The sequence below is a fragment of the Orcinus orca genome, chromosome 10 (genome assembly GCF_937001465.1).
Source record: "Orcinus orca chromosome 10, mOrcOrc1.1, whole genome shotgun sequence".
NCBI lineage: Eukaryota > Metazoa > Chordata > Mammalia > Artiodactyla > Delphinidae > Orcinus > Orcinus orca.
Window position 1 is genome coordinate 94,260,773 of NC_064568.1, and position 22,462 is coordinate 94,283,234.

Sequence of the window (22,462 nt, forward strand, 5' to 3'; positions counted from 1 at the left end):
TCTAAAATTCTCGTCTACAAGGAAGCCCTGAAGATGCACACTGCTTTAACATGCCTTCAAATCATTTTCTAAGGAATTCCCCTACAAAATTCATCCTCTGGGTTAAGAACAGACAAAAGCCAGCACCCCACCAGCCAGTCTCTCAGCACCAATAGGGTGACGCCTCCTGCCAGGGCCAGCCAAAGTTATCGGCCTATGAGCTGTGGCGAAGGCTTAGGGCAATTTTTACCCTCCTGTTCCTTCCTCCAGGCCCTGGGACACTGCTGGGTCACTTTAGGGGCTCTGTCAATACCTGACTGACTTGCTGGCTTTTTTGGCTCATCAAGGACCTCCGACCTGGAAATAAGCATATAAGTGTCCATACATTCGCTGGGGACTCGTTGGTCATGCTACATTGTAAAACCATTAAGGCCTTGGGGGGGCCATTTTATGAAAAATTTCAAGTTATAGTAAAGTAAGTACACAAATAAACTTTGTCCTTGAATTTAACATAAATTGACAACGCATCACATTTGTCCTTTCCCACTTTTTCCTCCAGCGGTCCCCAGAGTTAAGGACCACCCTGGGATTGGTTTGCACCCTGTCATTACAGGCATGGGTCTCCAGAAATAATTTTAATGCCTGTCACCCCTCCAAACAGTGCTTCCCACTAATAGAGAATGCAGGTCACTGTGTAGCAGGCCACATACCACTTGCTTCTCATGCATTCTGTCCTCTACATTTTACAACTAGCCAGTGAAGCAGCATCACACAAACATCTCCAAATCATGCACATGAGGTTATGAGGTTAACACAGACAGCATCCTGACTAGCCTGTGTGACTCCATAGGACCCGCCACGTGGTCTTTTTCATCTTCGTGCTCCCAACTAGATGAGTCTAGTATACAGCAGGCATTCAAAAATACTTCACTAGAATAAACACATATTAACAGGGGTAAGAGAGACCTGGATTCCAGTTCTGGAATTCTCTATTTACTGATGTACAAACAAATGACCAAGGGAGTGGCTCTCAACTTGAGAGCTTGTGAGCAACAACTCCGGAGCTTAATAAAGCACACACTGTGGCTGCCACCCACAGAGCTCTCCCCGGTGATGTTGATGCTGCTGGTCAGGGAACACACTTTGAGAACCGCAAGTGTACACAGTCTTGCAAGGGACCTGACTCCCACCTCGCCTTTGCATGAAAACTGTTCTCACTGCCACGAAACACATTATAATTGCTAAATCCAATGCAATTTATTGGTAACCTGACTCTCCCCTGGTTTTCCTATTTCCTCTCCCCCACTACCTTCAACTCTGATTCCTCTGCCCATCCCAATCTCTGATTATGATCTAAATAATAACTGCAATGCATTACTTTCTAGAACCATCAATCCAAGGGGCTCTTTCCCCTACTCAAAAGCTCTGTATAGCTCCCCAATGGCTACTACAGGGGAAATTTCCAAATTTCTTAGCATGGCCTACAAAATTATCATTAACCCAACTTACCGTAGAGGTTTTAAGTCCTTCCCCCTCTAGAGCTTCCAACACCACTACCCCCCAACAGACAAGGGGTGAGCATCTCAAGTAGAAACAATAGCTCTCATCCTTGCATCCCCATCTCAAAACAGATTATCAGGAAACAGGAGTACTGGTGTATTAACTAAAAATTGATCATGACTTCAACAATAATTCAACAGTAAATAAAGAACAGACTCTCTAGGGACTTCCCTGGTGGTGTAGTGGTTAAGAATCTGCCTGCCAATGCAGGGGACACGGGTTCGAGCCCTGGTCCGGGAAGATCCCACATGCTGCAGAGCAACTAAGACCATGCGCCACAACTACTGAGCCTGCGTGCCACAACTGCTGAAGCCCACGAACCTAGAGCCCATGCTCCGCAACGAGAAACTACCACAATGAGAAGCCCGCACACCACAACAAAGAGTAGCCCCCGCTCGCTGCAACTAGAGAAAGCCCACACGCAACAACCAAGACCCAATACAGCCATACATACATACATACATACATACATACATACATACATACATACATACATACACAGGAAAAAAAGATTTTCTAAATACACAAAGATAAAAGTCCAACCTCAAATCTCTTTCACATCAATACTTTAGTACCAAGAAATATATAAACAGTCTATTAGGCTCAATTTACCAAGTATGTCTGTTTCAGTATTTTCCCACAGCTTTCAGTTTTCATAATGCATAGAATGCATGATCTCTGTGACCAGGACACTTAGTACAAGATATCAATTTTATTCAAACTGAGATATTTCCTACCAGTTAAGCCAGTTCCTAGTCCAATGACAAGGTTTAACCATATTACTATTTCACAATGGTTTGCAAAGATCACAATTATTTCTGCCACCTAAACAAAACTGGAAACATTTGCTGGCTCCTGTGTCCAAGCCAGTTCTAGCATTGCTTCTTTCATGCAAAATGAGATTTCCTGCCGTTTCTTCAGCTCCATAAAACAGCCTCATAGACCAGTAAATGATTCAATGAAAAGATTTATGCTTACCTATAGATGGACAAAGCTCCTCCAAAGTCATGAGGGCGGACCCCCCAAAAGGGGACATGGCATATGTGCAGTCTCATTTTCAAGCAAAGCTGTTAGGGAAAGCAAATATGGCCTTCTAGAAGCAACGTCATGGTCCTTCCTATGCTGACATTTCACGGTGGTAAGAGAAACAAAACTCATGTTGTGAGCACAGTGGATGTTAAGCAGAAGTTTCCTATTTACACTTCAGGTAACGTGTGTGAAAGAATAAAGCAGAAGTGGGGAGATGACAATTTTACTCTAAATGGGAAACCATGGGAGAGTTCTGAGCAAAGAAGTAACAGAATTTGTTTTACATTTGTAAAAACTTGCACAGGCTGCTGGGTTAAGAATAAACCAGCTTAGGGGGTGATGAAGGAAGGTTGTGACAACTGCCTACACGAGAAGTGAGAACCCAGGAGGCAGCGAGAGGCTGTGAGGACTGGTTACATTCTGGAAACACTTAGAAGGCAAGAAAAACTGGGTGCTGATGATCTATGTGACCAGGACCCTTAGTACAAGTACCCGTGAGAAAAGAAGAGTGAAAGATCAACCCCAAAATTTTTCATCTCAGGACATTTCCTTTCTTTTCTGGAGGAAAAAAGGGCACTTCTGAAAAGAGTGCTCCGAAGCAGACAGAAGGGAGAGAGGAACCAAGAGTTTCGTTTTTAGACATGCTGAGTTGGAGCTGTCCATACAGACCCTAGAGGAGAGGTCAAAGTTCAGGCCACGTGTCAAAGCTGGCGATCTGAATATAGCTGCTGGTTCAACATCCAACCTAGACTCTGACCTTAGGTACTTTATCAAAGGTTCACCTCTTTATTGCAAGTTAAGGGTGAAGTCAGGTAAAGGCTGGCTGACCCAGACAAGTCATTTTATGGCTAAAAGGGTTTTCAGAGACTTAGGGAAAATGAGGCTTTCAAATAAAGAGTGAATGAAGGCAGAGGAGTGAACATGGAAGAAAGAAAAGGAATGTTTCACATGCTCCAGAGGCATTCTAGAAACATCTACATTGGATGCAGCCCTAAATTAAGTTCAATAATATGGCAGAGGAGACCTCAGAAATCCATTGCTCGGCTCAGGCCGTATTGTAGCCCAACGGCTGCAGCTGGTAAGAAAGTTCTATGTAGCCACGTGAAGTCATAAATCACTCACACACAAATCTAGACACCCCTTCTTATATTTAGCTTCACGTGCAAATGAGGAAAATGAGGACATCCACCCCTAGGCAGACAGAGGCAGGCCTGAGGCCCAAAACCTGCTCACAGGATACCCTGTACGGCAACAGAGACTACGCAGACAAGTTTTCAAACGGACACAAATCAGAAAGACTTGCACAGGGCTGAAAACAAACTACAACCTGTTTTCTCTCAAGAGAATCGCGGAAGGATCCAGAGCAGAGCAGCTCCTTCTGGACGCCCTAAGACTTGGTGGAAGAATACAGGAAATAATTCCCTCTAAGTGGTCGACTCTATTTTCTATCATACCCACCCATGAGTCACATCCCACTGCCATACCCATGTTGTGCTTTCTCTTCGAATTTCTATTTTCTCTGCTGAAAACACACTGAACAGGGGTTCCCAGAAACCCATTTTCCCATCTCCCTAAGCAATCCTCCACCTCCACTGCTGGTGACTAGTGCTCCAGTCTGCGCAGCACAGGAGGTTGGCTGCCCTGGAAATCCCCTGGGGAGCTTTATCGAGGACAGATCTCACCACCATCCTCTGACTCAATGGTCCAGGGTAAGGCCTGCACCCAGAGATTTTGGTAAACTCAGAACTCGGTCCCGGCACCACCCATCCATCGCCACTGCCACCTTTGATGGAATCACAGTCACACTGCATTAAAATCGTCCATATCCTGACGATTCCCTAACAGCAAGCCTGGTACACATTAGGAGCTTAGTAAAAAACTGTTGAGGAAATGAAGCTTAAAAGAAAAGAAAGGACGTAACTAAGGAAACCAGGTAACTATTTAAATAGAACACAGAGAATGTTTTAATACACTCTATTTTCTTGACATTAACCCTCTAAAATTGAGAATTCAGTATTCTCTAAACTCGAGAAAAAGTTTTAGCTGATACTAAAGTTTCCTTTCTCTGAAACACAAAATGAGCCCCTACTACCTTCAAGGACAGAATCACACTGAATAAAGTACTCAAAGCTTCCTTACCTCCAACTGAATGAGGAAAACCAACCCTGCACGTCTGTGAGTCACAGCCCAGTTCTGAATTGCCAATAATACATACAAAAATACTATCTCAGTAATACTATCAGGAAACTAGGTTACGGTTGTTCACTGATTTAATTCTATCAGGAGGGAGAGATTGGAAAGGTAGATCATCTTTGACCCAATATCCCATCACTGGGAACTAAGAACTAAATTAAGGGGGAAAAAACCTTCAGATGTTCAATTTCTCCTTAACCCAAAACTCAAGCTGCTGCAGAATAACCCCAGCCCCTAAGTCAACTGTAGGACATGAATGAAGCTTTCGTTCCTCTTCTTGTGCCATCAGAACGAGGACTGTCGGGCTCTACTCTGAGATCTACTGCCCACGTTAACATATAATTCTATTTTTGCTTCCAGGTAAGTGGGCCTCTAGAGCACACTAGAGAGACCAAGCTGCCTGCCTGCCGCCTTCTTGCTAATATTCTCCAGTTACACAGCAGCTCTCAAAAAGACCTGCCCACCCCAAGCACAAGAGAAACAGATCTCACCCTTCCAACACGACAGTAGTAACGGACTGATTTTATCCTTAAAGTTAGGAAAAAGGAAGGGGCAGAGGAGAGGTTATCCTATACAAAACAATTCTCTTTTTTTATGGCCAGTTGGGGTTTGACAAAGTTTTCAGACCATTTAACAAAAGCTCTGACCTCAAAGAAAACACTTTCCAATTTTAACATACATGCCCACACAAAGAAACCCAGCAAGCACTCCCCAAGGGCCAAAATAAAATGCTCTCTAGTAATTACCATAAATAGAAAAGGAGAGATGGGCTTCCTGAGTGAGAGTACAGAGTACGAGAAAAACCACCAGAAACAAAAACATCATAAACAAAATTACATGGCCAACAATAAACTGGGAGGAGAGCAGACTTGCTTCTCAGTGAGATGCAAAGAAACACATCCGGGAGATGCTCAAACAAGGGAAGTAGACACGTCCACAAGCCAGCAGAGGCTACAAGGGTGTAACCTGCCAGCACAGCCCTTAAGTACAAAGAGAATCTGGTGACAATTCATTTTCTGTATGCAGTACAAACTGAAAAGTTTCCAGAAAATCCAACAAAATATAAGTCAAGAAAATATTTGAGAATGGATGTATTTCTCATTACTCTCACTTATTCTTTCCCGTACATTTGGCATAAAATTTCCCAATCTATTCCAATGTCTTGGAATTTCTTAAAAATCACTAAACAGAATTACTTAGAGAGATTCTCCCTTAAAAACAGCTTGAGAGCCCGAGTGCCTCTCAAACGTAGAAGGCATTTGTCCATCAGTCCAACCACAGTAGCTCCCACTGTGATGAGGATGTGATCAGTTTGCAATGATGACTGAAGTTCACTGACATGTACTGTTTAAATCATCTCCATAACGAACCTGTGATTAAAGATAGGAAGCACAGAAAACACTAATAATGAATGACGAGCACAAAAATAAGTCCATGCACCTGCCTCATAATCCTCACCATTCTGTATATTGTACGCATCTGATCAAGAATTGTTCTATTGTGAAACATGGTATCTTCAGTACCGCAAAACCCCATGCTATCTATACTTATGGTTGCACTCTGAGCTTAACCATATTCTAGGCAACCTTCTAAGAGATGCTGGTGAAACAATGCACTGATGGGGAAACAAATGGCTTGCCTGGGGTAGGAAAGGAAGACGAGGCAGAGGGAGGGCCTGTCAGTGGCTCCAGCACCACTGTCCTAGGACACTGAGCAAAAAGGCTTTGAGCAACCAGCAGTCTGAAGCCGTCCCTCTCATCTTTACCTGTTCAAAGAAATCTCTGAAACATATTCACTTTAAAATGGTTAAGATGATGAATTTTGTATTATGTGAATTTCACCTCAACAACCAAAACTTATACTATGATGTTAAATTTGCTAATCTCAAAACAAATTCTACTTAAAATTAACTTTGAGATATTGACAATAATGAAATTATTCCCATGTGAAAGTTCTAGAAATAATGTTACTGGCAAACTGGGTTTGAGTTTTAAAAGGCTTGTAAAATCATCCACTGATACGTGAAACAAATCCATAACCACTTTTTACCAAGTAAAAAGTTTAACAATTTCCAAATACAAAATATATCATTCTATGGCACCCTAAGCAAACCAAAATATCAACTAAGTTGATATTTATCATGTTCATTAGAAACTTCTAACAATGCATCATCACTGAAATTTTAAAAATCAATAGAATGTACAAGGAGACAATTCCTTCATATTATACACTTTCTGAGACCCATAAACTTCTTATCATAAGGGAAGGATGGGTGGGTGTGGGGTTCGCTCCCTCTATACCCAGAGCCTTGGTCTGACAAACATTAGTGACCAAATATACAGAAAGGGACAGAACCAAGTATTGATATAATAATCTCAACATTCTTCCTGATTTTCAGTATTTTTTCCTTTGCATCCTTGCTGTGCTCTGCAATGGTTTGAACCCATATCCCGAATAACTCTTTTGCACTTTTTTTTCCCCCTGCAATTCTATTCCTCTGGATCTTCCCTTATCACAATATTCATTTCTCAGTCAAATGTCACCTTCTCAAAGAAGGCTCCTCTAACCACCCTACCACACAATCTAAATAACTGATTTAACTTTCTTCAGAGCATTTATCACCCATAAAATTCTTATTTGATGGGAGCACATATTACATGGTTCCCTAACGAAATTACTGGCTGAATTCTACCAGTAATGTGGCAAAAACTCAAAGACTGTATATGTAGCCTTCAGTACACTCAACACTTGATTTTCTAGGGTGGTACAGTTCATTATTTTCTCATCTTGAAAAATTAATGAGGGTCAAAGCGATAAGTTAACTCACATAAGCTAACAAAGTCAAGGCCACCCCTCTGTTAATGAGGACAAAGAAAAAGGATAACACAGCCTCCTTTCCTATTGCTGCTGCTAACCATTATCACAAATTAGTATCTTAAAACACAAATATATTCTCTTACAGCTGTGGAGGTCAGAAGGTCAAAGTCAGTTTTGCCGGGTTAAAGTGGAGGTATTTGGCTGGTTTCTTCTGGAAGCTCTGAAGGGAAAATCCAATTCCTTGCCTTTCCAGGTTCCCTGGCTTGTGGTCCCTTCAGCCGACTTCAAAGAGCCTCACTCCAACCTCTATGTTCTGTTTTCACATCTCCTTTCTCTCTCTCTGCCTCTGATGTTCCTACCTCTGTTTTGTAAGGACCCCTGTGATTACACTGGGCCCACCTGGACCATCTCCCCGTTGAAGACCCTTTCACCACATAAAGTGACAGGCTAGGACTTGAATACATTTGGGGGTCATTATGCAGCCTCCCCTCTCTTAAGTTGTACATGAGGAGGCTGAAAGAAAATGAGTCTCCGGATTTTTTCCCATTTGTTTTTCTTTTAGTAAATTTCTTTCTTTTAGTAAATATACAATCAGTCCCTCAAGTCTTGCACTAATGAACGGGGAACACCCAAGTGGGTCTACAATAATGGGTGGAACAACCATCTCCCGAAGTTCCCTAGAAACAGCAAAGTAATTGAGTGTTTTGATTGAAAAGACTTTTTTTTCTGTATTGAAATCACAGGGGTAGGGGAGTGGCAAACTGGTTGAAGGGTTTTACTGTTGTTCTGATTCCTCAATAAAGAGGAACATGGGACACACGTTAGGCACAGGATCATTTAACATGATAGGGTCTTACCTTCTAAGCCCGCAACTGACTGCTAGGATTTCAACTGTTAATTGACCTTATCAGATGGCATGAGATTTGGGGCTGGAACTTTACTTTTTTATTTTATTATTCAAAAAAGCCCTTCTTAATTATTTTATTGTTTCCTAAAGACAAAGGTGTGCTTTTTCTGCAATCTCCACACTGCTCTTTTCAAAACTAGCACTAAACTAGAAATTTAAATTAAAGGACATGTGAATATGCCGAAACTTTCTGAGAGGTAACGGGATGATATGAATTAACCTCAAGATTTCTATTCTAAGCTCTACCAATGGATAATAAACACATGAAAATATGCTTGCCGGCATTAGTCATTAGGGAATTGCAAATCAAAACCACAATGAGACACCACTTCACACCCACTAGGATGGCTATAATCATAAAGACAGACAAAAGTAAGAGCCGACAGGAATGTGGAGAAATTGGCTCCGTTACACATTGTGGTGGAAATGAAGAGTGGGACAGTGGTTCTGAAAAACAGTCTGGCTACTCCTCAGAAAGTTCAACCAGTGACCACAGGACCCAGCAAGGCCACTCTGGGGTATCTGTACCCAAGACAAACATGTGAAACTGTATGTCCACACAAAAGCTTGCACATACATGTGTTCCAAGCAGCATCGTGTATGATGGCCAAAACGTGGAAACAATTCATGAGTTGTATCCATCAAATCATGAGTGGATAAAAGTGTGTTATATCCATAAATGGAATTGTTCAGCAATGAAAAGAAAGTATTGCTATATCTCAATAAAGTTGCCCTGTGCAAATAAATAACCTCTGCGGTGTTACACTGCATTTATTTGCAAAACCGGCTCTACTTTGCATATCTGCTGAGTGTTTACAGAGAATTTAGACTTCGAGTCACGTCTGCAGTGGAAAAAGCTAGAGTTGCATGCTACCCTTCTACCGCTCCACCAGCTGGAGGGCTCCATCCAATGTCTGTTCCCTGCAAGACAGGACCACCATCCCCCTTAACAGATATTCAGACAACTTCATGTGTACAGCAGGTTAGGGGAGCAAAGTGAGAGGACTAAGAAGGGGGAGGGAAGGAAACCCCAAGATGCAGCAGCTTCCTGTCTCCCAGACAAAGACCTCCCACACCACTCAGTGATCTATGACCACACAGAGGCAGGTGTGGGCCTCCTTGGGGCTGCTTCTTCAGGAGTCTGAGTCTGAGCCAGGACACTGACAGTGTGCGTGTGTTACTAGGAAACAACTCGCAGACAGAGGGCAAGGTGACATTAATGTTGGGGAAGCGGGGGAGGGGCATCTGAAGACAGTTCCTTGTTAACCATCAGAGAGCTGTAGTTGTTCAAACCTGGAGCCTCACAGAGTCTGGCTAAGCACGATCGCTCAGATTTACAGCAGCCTTTAATGCTTTCTCTTACAAAGAGCTACACGTCAATAAATTAATTTGAGTGCAAGAAACAAACAGGATTTCAGGGAGGAGGGGAGCTGGCAAGATAAGCGGGCAGTAAAGACTGGGTTTATGGAAGGAAGACTCCTGCCTGTCTGTCCCGTGAGGGGCCAGTGGGCAGAGCTGAGTTCCTCTGCCACATCTGAGAGCACTGAGGGAGACTATTCATGGGAGGGGAAAAAAGATAAAAAGAACAATCAACATAGACGTTGAATACCTCCTGGCCCCAAGATTCAGCACAGTGATTCTCCTTTTAAAAAAGCTTATCTACAGGAGTATCTGCTCCTTTTTACCAACTCTCCAGCCGAGGCCAGAGGAGTCTGTAGAGAGTCTCCTGGGATGCCATGGGCATAGGGGAGCCAGGAGCCGGGAGAGCCTGGAAGCAGCAGCCGGAGAGCGACTCAGGCTGCCTCTCTCCCCTGCCAAATGAAGCCGCCGCCAAAACATCCCATTTAGAACGGCGCACAAAAGTGTGTGTACAGAGGGACCACACAGCAACTTTTCAGAAGGCCAGAATAACTTACAAGTTTAACCCATAAAGTGGTCACTCGCTTAAAAAAAAAAATCAGCAAATATGAAAGTAATGATCAATAGCAGGGGCCCCCAAAATAGCTGCTTCTCAGAGGGCACAGTCTAAGCAGGCTTCCGTGATACAAATGCACTACCTTCCTACCGACAGAACGCTAGAAACCTGCACCAAAATGTACATGTGAGGACCCGAGAGAGACCTAGAAGGCCTAAGTAACAGTCAGAAAGGCTTGTTAGGATTCCACCAAGAAAGGCAGGGATGAGAACCCAGACCTCCTGCTTCTTGAGGCCAACATCTTCTTCCCAGGACACCAGGCCAGCCTGCGCCGGCAAAAGGGCTGTCTCATCTGTGTGACCGGCGAACAGGACAATCAATCCCCACCACCCACGGCAGCCATCCGTGCCAGCAGAACAGCTCCACCAGCTTTCCCCCAACTCCCCACGGTCACCTGTCAAGTATCGGCTGAGATGTCTCTCTTCACCTCAGAAAAGCTTTCTTCGAACTCAGAGTGTCAGCATGTGGTTCTCCTATTAGAACCACACGCCTGCTCAGAGATTCTACCCACCGCTTGACTCCCCTGACTACACGGGAACCCCACGAGGTGAGCTCAAGGCTCCTCACCCTGAGCAGTGTTCCTGTTTAGCAGCACCCTCTTCCTTCACCGAAAAGTAAAAAATTCCCCATTATGTTCTGCACCACTAGGACGGAACACACTGTGGCACAATCCGTTAATCACGCCGCAAGATACCAGATTTTTTGCCCTGAATTTTAAGTCCAGTTGTCCCTCCCGCCTTCAGATGCCCTGGAACAGGCGATCCTTGTGGACCTAACAGAACTTCATCCACTGCGGGGGAGCCAGCTTTCTTTTTTTTTAGGTCTCATAAATTTTGGCCACGACAAATATTTCTTTCACTAATATCAAATTTACAGCCTGCTGCTTCATTTCTGTGCCTTTGTTTATTCAAAATAACTTAACGATATGATCCGGCATTGAAACAAAGTCTTTCTGAATCTTGTTTAGATAGGAGTTAATTCTAACATGTAAAGACCCAACAGTGCCTGTAACTTCACTGAAGTTCTGGTTATAAGATAAACCACCATGACCAAATCTGCTTATGCTCTGGCTCTGGAAACTATGTCACAGATGCCATCTGGTTACTTCTTGTTTTAAACATTTTAAAATATGAAAACCAAATACATTTTAGAATCAAAGAAAAATGATAATTACCGAGTAACACCAAAATCACTCCCAATAGCTACATGGTCTCCATGTTTACAGTGAAGGAATATCTGCCAGGCAGACGCTTAATTCAATACATATTTTGATAAAAGTCTCCAGATAGAGAGGGAGCTGGAAGCAGGAAGACATGCAGCCTGCCTTCTTCATGGATACAGCAAACCAGTGAGGTCACACCAGGTGCCTGGGTACTTCCCAGCACAAAAGAAAAGAAAAGCGACCCTACAGAGTGGCCTCCCACCCAGCAGACCTTGCTGGTGGCGATTCTGTGATCCCTCGGGTGTCTGCCTCTGTTCACGCCCAGCTCCCCAAATTCGGGTCCTGAGTTGTCAGAACAGATGCTGTGCATCCACAGAGCTGCAGGAATAATCCAGAAGACTTAAGCAACGGTTTAGCTCTCAGATACAGAGGGGCCCAGTTACCACCTCTGAACCCATCTCTACAACTTTCACCATCTACTGGGTGATAAAACTACGAATGGCCAGATGTGACATCTGTGACCAAAGAATCCAGGGTCAAGCTGTAAGAAGAAATGCCTACATGGCTCGTGCCTTGTCTCCAAAACACAACAGTCCAGGATTTCAGCTAGAAACGATGCGGAACGCGTTAAGCTGAAGGCCGGAATAAGAAACCGCTGGTTTCGATCCACCAGATCTTCAACTCTCCCTCAGTCTTACTGATAACAAACAAAACCGCAGCCTGAGGAGGGTGAGTGGGGGACTTTATGGTATCCCTTCCTTTTTTTCTTCAGTGTTTCCTCGGGAGCTCCTGGCGAGCCAAAACCCATCGATGACCTTTTGCCAAAACTGCAACTATCAAGGTGCCCATGCCAAGGCCCAACCCCACTGCTAAAACCGTGCTCTTCAATTTGTCCTCTCCCTCCAGACTGAAAAACCCTGTAAATAGAAATGGGAATTTTCCAACCTGGAAATACTTCAGACTGAAAACTCTCTGCTCATTCTCTCTGGATAACCCGGTGAGGCCCACTGCACTCACAGGTGCCTAATTAGGGCACATGATGCGGTTGTGGCTATGGAGAGAGACACTAAAACTCACCCACAAAACTCCACTCTCGGAGCATTTTTACTTTTTGCTCAGTATCTTCCATCACCCAAAGGAAATCACCATATCTTGGATTAGAGAATAAAAGCTAAAATAACAACTAGATCCTTCAGAACTAACCAGTACTAATCTACCAAGTTACCCACAGGTGACCTCCTGGATGGGATTTTGTTTTTTTTTTTTTTTTTAAAGAAAATGATAAGCAGAGCAACCTAAACTGCAAGGTCAAAGGGGGAGTTCACAGTACAAGATGGTCTAAGATATCTCACGGAAATGCTTTCCATCCCTAATGCAAAGACTACCAATATGAAAAAACCTTTTCAACTGTGTCCCTGGAGCTCTTTTCATCTCCTCAATTAAGTCTTCGACTTCCATCCTGTAAGCTTCAGATGGTAGACTATGACCTGCCTCTTCCATTGAAATAAATTAAATATTTTTTTCTGATTAATTGGCTTAACTCTCCTCACCCACCCACCCAAAGAGGCAGTAAATAGTAAATGCTAAGCATTGGCAGCTATGTGGGCTCTTGCGGGCTCCGCCTGGTACAGCTGCTTCTCATCTAGCTGTACGATGTCACTGTCTGCAAAGGCTTGCTTGTGGGCGTTTTACCCCTAATGGTTTCGATGAAGAATAAAGGATAACTTGGAGTTTGACATTTTTATACTTGAGAAGAAAGCAAGAGCAATTCTCTCTAACCTTTCAAGTATAACTAAAAAGGAGAAGAAAATCCACTAGTTAACATCTGGAACAAAATCTTAAACCAAATTAAAACTTTAAACCATTTCTGTGAGCTTATGGAAAGTTTGAACCAGTCAGTGGAAGTTTCCAAAATACATTTTAGAAAATACTGACTAGTCTCCCCCATGCACACACAGTAATCTGCTACAGTGAAAACTCCGAGAGAAAACAGCATGCTGAAGAGGCATAATTAAATTCCCTTGTCCTGTAAAATGGATTAAGCCGCTGCCACCAACATATACAAAGTGTAAGTTTTAAAACCCCAACAGAATTGTACCTTTTAAAAAGAGATTGGTGTAACTGGAGGATGTCTCATTCTCTGTCCCATTTTCATTCACATCCTCACAGTGTATCTACATAATGAGAACTGAAACACTTCTCAAAAATGCAGCCACGTAAATAATCAGGGAAGGTAAAATGGATTCTGAAGGCTTAAAAGGTTAAATGACTTAGAAGAACGCTTCCTTGCTTAAATAACCATTTCTCTCAGGAGAAGCATGCAGCTCTCTTCTCCCTTTCTCACCACCTCCCCCAACACACATTTTCCTGAAATCTTACATTAAATCAACACACTCAAATCCTGAGTGCCAAATCCTTAAATAGAGTAGCTACTGAATGTTTAGTTGCATAACACGTGTCCAAGTGTACTCAGATTACTTAATCACCTAATCACTCGGGTTACAAATACAGCTTTAGGAAATCCTTCTACCTGGCTTTTTTCAGATATAAAATAGTTCAGTTACATAAACTTGACAACTATATTTAAAATCTATTTGGAATTACAAACATTTGAATGCTTATGTCCACTGGACCATATTCAGGACGAATGACATCAAGCGCCGCTTGTGGAGGTAGCCAAGAAGGCTTCCCTAGGCCGTGACTCGACATCCCCCTCCCAGATAAAGGAAGGGAAATTCTTTTCTCAGAGTTATGTACACAGGTGCATCAACCAAATGCAGAAGAGCAGAAAGGAAGATGGAAAAAAGCCACTCCAAAGCCAACTATCCTGCCCTACAAACCAGAAAACCATCGGCACTTTAATTGAAACCAGAATCTGGGAAAGCCGAGAAAACTTAAAAGGGGTGCAAACAGTTATAATAAGAGGAGGAGACTCATGATTTAATTACTTCCACTACACATGAGAATTAAGAATAAATGGTGGAAAACCACAAGACAGCAGACAGTGAAGAAAAAAAGTTCAATGTTGATTGCCATTGGTGTTAACGGGAGTTTCTAACACCTGCTATAAACTACTGTGCAATAAAAAATGAATTGCTCTCTAAGAGAATAAATGAATACATTAATGTGAGCCAGGATCTCTGGGAAGTGCATTTAAACTCCTTTAAAACACCAAAGTAACATTCACCAAATAGATGCTTCAATGCACATTTAATAGGATGGAAAGACTGTGACCCTCTTCAAAGATTCCAGTCTACATATGACAAAAAACACAGAATGTAGTATTTCCAAACAGGAAATTCACTTCATAAGAATTCATTATTTCAAATACAAATAGCTGAATAACAACCAAAAAAACAATAAACACTTACTGAATACATGTACGACCACAACCATTTCTCAGAACCATCCCATGAAGGAAAGGCTAACGTGACCCAGACCGCACAGCGAGTTAAGAGGCAGGGGAGATCTTCCCACAGATCTTCCCAAAGCAACCAAGCAAAGTGAGTATCCCCGAGGCACGATGGGACCCAAACAGAACACAGCAACTCAAGAGCTGTATTAAACCAGACCCTTACCCCGTTCTACTCTAGGAAAACATAAAAAAATGGAAATCCTCTTCAGAAAATTTCTTCTAAAGAAAATGAAGTAGTTATAAGAGAGAGTAAATTTATAAAAGCTATAAATGCACAGATGGTCTTACTTCATCCCCAAAACAATATGAATAAAATGTCAGCTGTATTTAATTAGAAATTGAATTTCGATTGAATCCTATCCCCCACCCAGAGGTGAACTACTTTTCCAAATACTGCCTAATTCCTATCAAAAGCTCTTTCTCGGGCTTCCCTGGTGGCGCAGTGGTTGGGAGTCCGCCTGCCGATGCGGGGGACATGGGTTCCTGCCCCGGTCCGGGAGGATCCCACATGCCGCGGAGCGGCTGGGCCTGTGAGCCATGGCCGCTGAGCCTGCGCGTCCGGAGCCTGTGCTCCACAACGGGAGAGGCCCCCAACAGTGAGAGGCCCGCGTACCGCAAAAAAAAAAAAAAAAAAAAAGCTCTTTCTCAATTACACAGACAAAAAACAGGACTACAACAGCTAGACAAAGATAAATTGATTGATAACCCTGACCTTCAGACTCTCGGTACAAAGACAAACCAATTTAAAATGGTTCTCAAATTGGGATGCAGCTCCAATCATGATATCGGGGCTCCACTCCAAACCAGAGTAGCTGGGGGTAGAAGTGCTGAATTTTTGTAGTTCCACAAGGGGTTTCAGATAGACATCCCTGGTTAAGAACATCAGACTATACCGCATTCCTGAATCTCTTCTAGCCCCTCTTGACAAGGCCTTGAAAGAAACCTGTCTACACAGATAGATAAGCAGTGTGTAAGTCTCTACTCCAAAGCACAGAACTGCAAGAACACATACTAGAAACTTCTGACAAGTGTAGCAAGAAAGCAGTAGGAACACCCGCCAACTATCATCCCTGCGCCTGGAAGACAGCTGCAGCTTTGGGTGGGGGGGGAGGGGAGGGGGCAACCGTGGCATACGAAGAGAAATCACATTTGACCCGCATTTTCTGATTTCTACAACAGCAACAAACTCACCTTTCTAATTAAATTAGGCTCTGGCCAAAAAAAAAAAAAAAAAAAATTTAACGGATCCTCAACTAATATTAAAGACGGAAGCTGACAACCCAAAATAGTACATAATCCAAGTCTTCAAAACCGTACTGTAATATTAGCAGCACTTTACGGATTAAGTTATTAATAAAACTACAGAAAAACGCCCAAAGCATTATAATAGCAGGCAGTTAAAACTATTACAGCTAATTAAGAGTTGACTGTTACAGAAAACTTCAGATCAAGACGAGACAGACAACGCAGGACTAGAAACTTTCTGCCAAGAATATAAAAAGATACACACAAGTAGGAGAGAATCCATCAAAAACCTCCAGTCAACACTGAATGATCTATATTCATGGAGAGAAACAATCACAGATAATTTACTTCTAAAATCAGAGATTCTGAGGGCTGGGAATGCTCTGGAATTATATTACAGTGATGAATGCACAACCTTGAGAACTTACTAACAATCACTGAATTGCACACTTTAAATGGGTGAACTGTATGGTATGTAACATATCTCAATAAACCTGTTTAAGAAAACAGCAGAGAGCTCATCAGACTTCCATACGAACCTCATTCAAAAACATCTTTCCAAAAATTCTATTTTTCAATTACAACCCGTGAGTCAGCCAGAGCTACACACGCTCCACACTACTAAACCCCAATGTAACCAGGGAAATCTCCGTATGTCAAAGTATGTTTCATCTTTGTTACATGGAACATGACAGAATGGAAGAGAGGAAATTATATACTCAAGCACCACCCACTGAATTAAAACAAAACAAACAAACAAAAAAACCCCACAGGGGCTTCCCCAGTGGCGCAGTGGTTGAGAGTCCGCCTGGCAATGCAGGGGACGCGGGTTCGTGCCCCGGTCCGGGAAGATCCCACATGCCGTAGAGCGGCTGGGCCTGCGAGCCATGGCCGCTGAGCCAGCACGTCTGGAGCCTGTGCTCCGCAACGGGAGAGGCCACAACAGTGAGAGGCCCGCGTACCGCAAAAAAAAAAAAAAACCCACAGAATTAGTGAGTGCCTCCCTCCTTCTTCTACTTTCCGAAATTGCTTTAGGTCTACTACTTTATGTAGTCAAACCATGAAAGTGAGTTTCACAGCTACCGCTGGAAACTATAATATCACCACTTACTCCTCAAGTGTGAAAGAATTTCATGTACTTCCCCTAAAACTCAAGCAAACTTTGCATTCAATTCTATGATACATATGCATTAAGTTAAAATTAGGTAAACGCTAAGTTAAACTGAAGCTCCAGGACAAATGCCAAACACTGAGGTATTACATAGCTGCAAAAACAACCCAATGGCTAGTTGTCTCCGTGATCTCCCTGGAGGGCTGAAAAGAAGGGCTGGCAGGAACTCTGATGCCCAGATCAGCAAGGTCAGCAGCACGGAGCTTAATACTCTGAAGCTATTTAAAAGGTCCTCTCGGGTAAATCTAAAAGCAGCATACGTCAGAATGAATGACTATGAGTCAAAGACACCAAAGCTATTCCCCAATAATTAACTACTTTGTCTTTTCATCTAAATTCACCACCGCCTTTTCCTGGTCTAGCTAGCTCATAGTCTCTCCTGACTACTATGCCAAGATCAACGTGCATTAGTCTAAACAATCTGATCTTAACCAGACCCTGCTTCTGTCAGAGATAACGGAAGGGCCACATTAACTCACAGAACATTTGCTAACTGCTGAGGGCACAGCGACAGGGTATCGTGCTGCCCTTCCCTCTCGCTGACAGCACCACACACACACACACACACACACACACACACAACACACACACAACACACGCGCACGCGACAGGTCTCTTTGATGTACAACAGCCCAATTTTACATGGAGAGATGATCATACTCTCCAACACACATCCAACTCTTCGATGTAATCTCAACCCAGCTTCGGGGGAGCGTTTTAAATATGATATTCACCATCTTTGCATTCCACCAGCAATGATTATGCCCACCAAAACCGTAAGACTGATCTGGCTGCATCTAAGGAGAACTTAATGAAACCCGTCCTTTGAAGTTCAGTGGGAAAATCCAAAAAAAAAAAATCAGAAAACCAAATTTGAAAAGCATGGACAACAGCATTTCTTCAGTCCTAACTAGGAAGGCATCACTGAAGCAGTTATTCACAACAATCCTCATTATTTTACTTGCCTAGACTTAGTTAACATATCTTAGAACACAGGCATAAATAAACCTAAAATCAAAGCATCTAAATAATGAGTAATTTAGTACTAGTACTAAATGCCTAAGTAATGGGTAAATAAGGATACAAAGTAAATACTGGGACGAAAAAAGGCCACATTACATAATATGTTCATTTTGAAGTAGAAGAGTTTATTTGAATAATCCTATGAAAAACACTTTGTCGGTAAAAACCATCTATAATTTTAAACAACTATGAAACTTCACAGGGCATCTCCATGAATTTAAGAGTTATGTAGAGAATGAGACTCATCAAAAGACTTCTTAAAAGTGTCTTTTTGGGGGCTTCCCTGGTGGCGCAGTGGTTGAGAGTCCGCCTGCCGATGCAGGGGACGCGGGTTCGTGCCCCGGTCCACATGCCGCGGAGCGGCTGGGACCGTGAGCCATGGCCGCTGAGCCTGTGCATCCGGAGCCTGTGCTCTGCAACAGGAGAGGCCACAACAGTGAGGGGAGAGGCCACAACAGTGAGAGGCCCGTGTACCACAAAAAAAAAAAGTATCTTTTTGGACCAAGTAATTCATTCCTTTTTATCCTAAGGAGATAATTATGAAGATGCGCTAAACTCTGAGGATGTTCATTACTTTATCCCAAAGCCAGGTATTAATAAATTCTAACTGGCAACACAGAAAAGTGGCTGAGCTGGGCTGGCTGAAGATCTGGCTGTCAGACCACCCGGAGCTTGTGTGCACTCTGCCCCAGGTTCCCACATCCACACCCACCCTCTGGGTCAAGGAGGCACAGTTAAGGAAAGGGGAGGTAGGGGAGAGCCCAGCGCACAAAGCCTGGGAGAGGGGTGATTCCACTCCCCTGCACTGTAGAACACTATATAGCCGGTTACAAAGAAATATGCAGAAAATTATTTCAAATAGAAGACTTGTAAGTCTTCTGTGCAATATGCTTTGGGGACTGTTTCTGTTTTGTTTCTTTGTGTTTCAGCACACTAAATGAAAAAGAAAAACTGATAAACACAAAATGTTAATAATTATCAGAGCGGTACAAATGTTGCTACTTTTTTTTTTTTAGCATCCAGAGTTTCTAAATGTTCTAAAATGAAAATAAAATACTGTGTGATATAAAAAGCTAATTTAAATAAATCTCACACAAAATAGGGTATCCAACTGTTAGCAAATTACACTCTTTCTTTTTCTGGAATTCCTAACTTTAGACATTCTCAGTACTGCACACCCTCCTGATAATATTTAATTACATAATTGCATTTGTTGAAAACATTTATTGACTATCTATCAGCAAAGGTACAATGAGGAGACTGTGATTCTGCCCATGCCTGGGCGCTGTTCCAAACCCAGCCTTTCATCAATGTGATTTCTCATCTCCATTTACTAAAGAATAATGACTAATCCAGCAAGCTAGTGGCAAAATTAACTGGCACCCCTTCAATAATTCCTAGAATACAGTATTACCCGAAGAAGATACTTTATATATAAACATAAACTCTTCTAAACACAAAAATAGAAAGTCCAGTCAATGAGGTGTGGTAAGTCTTATGAGCACTGTTTATATAATAAATGTGATGGGCCCAGGAAGAATAGGCGTTTCTGGCAAATGTCTATGTGAGGTTTGAGGCTGGGGCCTGCCCCAGACTGTGACCACTTCCCTATGTGTTGTAGAGAAACTAAAAGCCCATCTGCTTAAGGAAGACTTTGTAAATTTTATATCCACTGTTTCAAAGAAAAACCTTAACTATATTTTTTAAAGAGTTTTTTAATTTTCCCCACTCAAAATGTGGATGAGTTGGAAAGAACATATGGAAGGAAGAATTCTTCATGTAAATAATAGGTACATAGAGCAAGAAAAAGAAATGGGCTAGGGAGAGGGTGCTAATTCTGCTTGAGTATTTCACACTTTTCCATTGAATAGGAAACATCTCAAAATTACACAGAAGAAACCATCAAGAACTTTTACAGAACAATGAAAATAACACTTCTAACATCACACAGGCAGGAAGAATAGAGGGGTATAGAAGACTTCCTTTTGCAAACAGTCTCCTCTGTTTCACTTTTTTTTTTCTTTTAAAGAGATAGAGGTCATTGGGTGTATGTGAAGCAAACACTTGCACTGCAAGCCTGCTCAAGGTCACCAGGACTTTGACAGTTTAAATTATCACAGAGAGACAGACACGTCCCAACAACGGCACGGAAGCAGACTTCAGTTAACATCCCACAGGTGACTTCAGGATTACACAGTCACAAGATCACCTGAGATCTGGGAGTGTTACCTAAAACTATCTGACACTGACACTCACAGGAAACATATTTCTGACTTGGAAGGAACTAAGAAGGACTGGAATAAAGATCATGGCATCAACACCATAAATCTACCTTCCCCATCACGGCTGGAATTGTAATAGACGTACAGGACACCACCAAGCCTTATGAATGGAAGTCTAGATAAATCAGACGTTTCCTACATACACATGAATTCAACAGCTCTCCAATACTCATCCACTAAAATGACCATTCAAAGCATGCTGGGGGGAGGATACCTTACAGCCTAGGGGTTAGCACACCCTACACAAGGAAATAAAACTCTAGCACCAGACTGAGTGGTCCTAACTACTCCCATTTAGTAGGTAAATTACACGCCCAACTAGTGAAAAGCGAAGTATCAAAAGTTCCATTCATGTCACACAAGTCACATAGTCAGAATCAGGCTCAGGAACCGGCCCATGATTTTATCTGCTGTGACCTCACTGGTCATCAGCTTCCTTCCTCTGTAAAGTAAGAACTACAGGAGAAGGCACAGGCAAAGAGGAAAGGACATGCCGGGCACTTTACAGGCGTGCAAAATTTGTTAGTCCTGACTGTTAACAACTTCATAGCCATGGCTTCAGAACACAGCATCTGCATTAAGAGAGGAAACCCTGTAATCTGGAATGCATATAAGAGGGGTGATTAGAAGTAACAAATTGATTTTTACACGTGGCCAACTGAACCACACTCAATAAAAATCAGTTAACCCTTGCCTGGCAAAAGAAATTTGGTTAAGTCCACTGCTGGTTCCCAATCCTGACTGCATGTCACAACCTAGAGAGCATGATAGGATACAGGATCCTAGTTATGTGTTAAAAATGCATAAACCATGCACCTAAAATTTTAACTTCACTTTTTTTAAACCGTAACCCTGTATTTTACTAGTGAACCAATGCTGAAACTAAACACAGAAGAGGGTGTGTTTTTAATAAGCTCCAGAGAGCAGTTTTCAACATTTGGGAAATAGTACAACATTCTTTCCCCAGGCAAAAACGGCTCCCTTACAAAAGCCTTAGTATCTATCATTGTCTACAGGAATTTACAAATGTTGCTTTAAATGTATGCGTAAAAAGTATACACTACAGCTCTAACTAAATGTTGGCAATTATTAAATTCTGAGGCTTACAGAAATAGTTCATTCCAAAACAGGAAAAAGCCAAAATGTTTCAGATTCCTATTTTTTTTAGCAAGATACTGAAATTTTAGAAATAGCATCATAAAACACACAAGTAGAGAAGTTAGACTTGACATACTCTCCCCTCCCCACCCCCCACCCAGAGGTAGTCTACTCCCTTTTTTAGAGTTTCAGGGATAGAAGCCCAGCCACGTTGATGGTGTCCTCCAGGACAATGAAGGGGCCATGCTTGGGACAAGCGCATCCACGGACAGGAGGAGCCCGATTCTCACTGCTGCTCACCAGGAAACAGAGGGCAGTCAAAGAGGAACGGCTGCGGCATGGAGAAGAGACTGTGGATAGAGAACTGGGGGCCCTCCAAGGACAGGGGACACCATAAGACAAGAGATGCTCAGGGACACCTCAACATCAAGGGGCGAGTAGAGAAAGAGGAACTGCAGCTAGAGATGGTCAGAGACAGGAAGAGAACAAAGGAAGAAGAAAATGGTGTCCCAGATGCAAAGACAGGGGAGAGAACTTGCAGGAAGAACAAACGTGTCCAGTGCTGTAATAGGTGACACTATAGATCAGAGAGAGGCCTGTCCTAAG

At 42.6% G+C, this 22,462-nt stretch overlaps 1 protein-coding gene across 10 annotated transcripts in view; it reads right to left on the reverse strand.

Annotated features, from left to right (window-relative positions):
* The window catches only part of JARID2 (jumonji and AT-rich interaction domain containing 2), a 242,564-nt gene that overhangs the window by 137,430 nt on the left and 82,672 nt on the right, over window positions 1-22,462 (reverse strand). The gene's annotated exons all lie outside the window — the stretch shown is intronic.